This window comes from Arachis ipaensis, chromosome B04 (genome assembly GCF_000816755.2).
Source record: "Arachis ipaensis cultivar K30076 chromosome B04, Araip1.1, whole genome shotgun sequence".
In the NCBI taxonomy this organism is placed as follows: Eukaryota; Viridiplantae; Streptophyta; class Magnoliopsida; order Fabales; family Fabaceae; genus Arachis; species Arachis ipaensis.
Window position 1 is genome coordinate 120329113 of NC_029788.2, and position 4864 is coordinate 120333976.

The following is a 4864-nucleotide window of genomic DNA, read 5'->3' on the forward strand; positions in this document are numbered from 1 at the left end:
TATGTGTGTTATCTAACATAGTTTTCTTTTTTTTTTTTTATTTATTTATCTAACTTTGTAAGATTTGAAGAACATAAGAGTAACATCGGTGAAATTCCAAATGAGGCTGCATTCTTAAAAATTTAGCAAGGACTTCACAGTTCAGAATAAGCATCTATGGGAAAGTAGTTGATGTCATCCATGATACTTTGCATATCAAACACACACACGTCACAGATAAATAACACTAAGAAAATGTGCACAAAAAAATTAATTTAAAAGAATAAGAAGAATTTTTACATTAGTACAACAGAAATTATTGGAAAAACTTTTAGATTGTCAAAATAATAACCATCTTAATAAATTAGCAAAATTGTAGAACCAAAAATCATATATTTACCTCTTGGACAATAACACATTAATAACCACCTAAAAAAAAGACTTCTAGTGCTACTGGAGCAACTCCAGTCATAATAGGTTAGAGTTTAAACTTGCTAAAATCAAATTTCAAACTCAAGAAGTTTCAAATTCTATAGTCGTTTATTGAAGTGAACCAAAATACAAAAATATTTAATAAATTTTTTGGATCTCATGTCATTTATCATATTTATTCAGATTTTGATACAAAAACAACTCAAGATTGATTTTGATCCCACAATTAATTTGTTTATATTAAATGTTAAGGTGGTGACAAAAAATAATCTTTATGGACAAATAAAGCGTTAAAGTTTGTAATACATTTATTAAAATAAAATTAAGTTTTAGTACTTGTAAATTTAACAACTACCTTTAATACACTTTTTTAGCTAAACTCTTAAAATATTTTTAAACCAAAAGAAAAAAGTTTCTACAGAAATTGAATCTTAAAAAAAATCATGCTTTAGACAATTGCCAAAATTTTGTTTAACAAAAAAAGGAATTACATAATTATACTTAAAACAATCATCTTGTCATAATTTAAAGTGTGACAACTAATTTGGCATCAGCAGAATCACCTTGCTTCTTAATCTGTAAAACATGTGATGCTGGATTCCCTCCTGAGAGCACACCACCAGCAGCCATTATCCCCAAAGCAATGACTCCATGCAGCACATACTCCATTCCCTATAGAGAAAACACATGATCCTGAAAATTCACAGATTCATGGTGGCGTTTTTTTGCTGAAAGTTTGTTTAACATAAACACAACATAAATATAAGAGGATATTTCCTTAATATAAGAGAAAACTGACCTGCGGATATTCCTGAGGAAAGAAATAACAGCCTGTGGAATAAGCATTTTCTCTTCTCTATTTTCAGCATAATAATCCAAGTAGTTTCGTTGAAGTTCTATAACAGGCCTAAGAATTGTCTAAACCAAATGTAACTGCAGCTTCAAAAAAATACGACAGAGTGAAGCTTAGAAATGATTCCACAATGGCACGAAAAACCCTAACTAAAGCAAGGTACTTTACTAAGAAATAAATATAAACATATAAATGAAACACAGTATCACACTCAAGTGCATTTGCAGTACTCATACTGCACCAATGACACCCCATCTAAAAGTAATCATGGAAAAACAAAAATAAACTCAAAACAAAACAAAAAAACAAAAAAAAAAAAATATTGTCCCCAACCATAAAGTGATGACATATTGTCTCCATAAGAAGGAATTATATTAGAAGACTAATTTTGATTTTACTAATAAAGGACAAAAGAAATCAAAATACCAATAATATCACACTATCACAAAATTAATGTAATCTAATACTATATGCATTTAGATTTGGAATTCAATCTTGAATTGAGACAATGCATAAAGCACAAGTCAAGAGGGGGCAAAAAAGATTATTTTCTTTTAAAAAAAATAAGTAAAAAAGAACATCTTCCCAAAATATATATAGCATAGAAAAAACCAAAATTACCTGCATAAATTTTAGGAAGAAAATCTTATAATTAAATTATGCACACTATACACTAAGTTTCCACATAGTGATGGCTGCCTATAGAAGCATCGAAGCTGCAAAAAAGAAAATGAAAGAGCTTAATTATTTTTCTTTTTCTTTTTTTTTTTTTCACTCAGTCCAGTTAAAACATCACTAATGAACATAGATTTTCATGCCATTTTGCATATACACAAAAATGGTAACACTGAAACACTAAATCACATCTCTTACAATCACACAACAGACAATTAACACCAAAAAAAAAGAAATTAAAACAAATAATAACTTTGAGCAATTAGAATTGGTTCCTGGAAATAAACAATGTCGACTATCTACTAAGAAAAAAATAAAGCAAATCTTCTACGGCCGCCAATATAATTATGGATGTAATGACATGGAAAAAGTGGTGGAATTATTAGAACAATAGAACACGCCACTCTTTGTATCCTTTGTTACCAAATAAGATTGAACAATGAATTATAGATGGTCAAGTATTAATTAATTTACGAAACGTTTAATGTCAGAAATTAAAAGTTAGACCAAAGATTGGTCTTGATGTCCAATAGTCTCATCTATTATTTATGAATTGTTAAAGGAAAGGAAAAACATCAAATTCAAATGACAAATGTCAATTTAAAGAGTGTTAATGCCACCATAAAATGCTTTCAGGAAGGCAAAGATCATTGTATGAGACATTTATCTAACAGCAAATCTATCTCCTCACCTTAATTAAAGTGCTAATGCTGGCCATCGCAAATCAAGATAATAATGAGTTACTATTAATGCCTTTTCACATAATCCTGCTTTTAATGCTTCAGTGCTGCTCATTGTGGTACTCCCAATCATAAGAATGAATGGAATTTTAAGAATGACTGCCAGATTAAAATATTATGACAGCAAACATAAAGAACTTGTTAGAAATAAAAAATAAAAAATAAAAAAACATATATACGTGCTAAGAAAGAAAATTAAAAACAAAGAGAAAACCATATGCTTTATACAGAAAGCACGTAATAAATACTGACCATCTTCCTCTACTCAATGATAAACACATAATGCAAAATAAATAAATAAATAAAATACATTAAAGGAAAAGAGAACTAAGATGAATTGTTACATGACCCATTGGCATCATCATCCAATTCGAAATGAATAGCATATCAATAAATGTAAGGATGAAGTATTTGATGAGAAAATGGAATGGAATGCAATGGAAGTAACTATAACAATTTACAAAAAATTTCACTGATAAAATGGAACAACAACATTCACAACTCATATCATAATTACATTAAAATTATTACCTTTACAGATGACATTATGGTCTTCTTTAGATAGGATTAGTGCCTTCTAATCATCTGTTGCTAAGTATTGTCTAAACAATGATACCTTAATCATAAGTTGGAACATAAGAAACTAAAGATAAGTTGTAGAAGTCTATGACTCTATGTTGATTTCTCAAGTTACCTACAGCTGAATTGCTGGAAAAAATTAAGTGACTAAACATACATGCTAATTGCTTTTTAAATAAAGAACAAGATCACAGAATCCTCAAGGGTTTTCAGTAATAGTCACTCGAGTAATGCAGAATTTTCAATTTCCTCATACTTGATAATGTAAGACATAGAAATGATAGAATTGTTCTATACATAATTTATATCATCACATAGTATATATGGAAGCATAGGAAATAGTAAGCCAAAGTAATACCCTGTTGTTGCAGAATTTCTTCCATTCTTAGGGTTTAATTTTGGCTGATTCAAAAAAATGTTCACCCACTTTCTTCATGGATCCATTAACTTCTCCTTTTTCCAATAAGAAAAAGCCCTAAATAATTGAATCACATATTTATCAAACATGAAAGACTTGAAACTGAACAAATGAATAATAGGTAAGGTAGTAAATCTAGAAAGAATGTTCAAAATAGAGCCTTCTCTGTTTATTTTTTCTCTTTAATTTTTTTGATACAGAAGTAGAAGAGAGAAATATAGCTCTTAGTTACCGCTTACCAATACTCGAAAGTATGATCAAAATAACTCCCTTGCACTGCTTCTAAAGGGTAAGCCTCCCCTGAACCAAAAAAAAGCACAGCACCATAACATTTACTTTCACATTTTAATTTTCAACAGAAAATCCACTTCACAATCCACCTAAACCGTGGGAAAAACCAAAAAACAAAATAGGTACTATAAAATTTTTAAAAAATGGCTAAAAAGCTTTCACTTACCAGCATAAGTTTTCTCCAGAACTTACAATTAAAGTCCTCATTTTGCACTTGATCTTGTTTTCACCTTCCACTAGCTTCTCCTTGATCTTAGTTTGCAGAATTAAACTTCAAAATCATCACTTAATTCACATATGTAGTTTAAAGCTTACAATAAAGTAATTTAAAGCCCCTAAAATACTAAATAGATGTCCTTTTATTCTGCAAAGCCTCTTAAGGAATTCAAACATACACACATATTGAAACTAAATAAAGTAACACCTCATTTAAATTCCTAAAGAAGCCACCTTAAATTATTTAAAATTCTCATTAGTTATTTCTTTAATTCTAAAGCCACTTCATTCGTTTGAAAGAAAAAAAATTATGGTAGATCGACCAATATTTTAGAATTCTAAAATAATTCTAACCAGATGAAGAACAAATTCAAAAAATTGAGAACTGATTAGCTATATTAATTTTAAATTTCAACAAACTGCATCCAAATAAATTCATTTAATTTCATGAAGTTAAAAAAATTAAGATACATATTTCATACCTTCATACAGGCAACAACAACTTGTTCCCAAAGGGAGAAGATCTCCTCTTGAGCTGGCTCAGGCATGAAAGCATGAAGTCCCTGCAAAAAGAGAGTTAAGTGTAGCATCTTCTAGCAAACTTTTGAAACTGAATATTATAGAAAAAAAAAAAACATATATATCACATTTCATTACCATAATTGTCAAGGACCTGCACAT

General features: G+C 29.1%; 1 long non-coding RNA gene across 1 annotated transcript; it reads right to left on the reverse strand.

Annotated features, from left to right (window-relative positions):
- On the reverse strand, nt 836–4659 carry LOC107635097. Its single transcript, XR_001619156.2, has 6 exons — nt 4134–4659; nt 3916–3976; nt 2631–3733; nt 1886–1980; nt 1211–1344; nt 836–1104 (listed from the first exon to the last, which is right to left on the reverse strand). It is a non-coding gene; the product is annotated as an uncharacterized LOC107635097 (long non-coding RNA).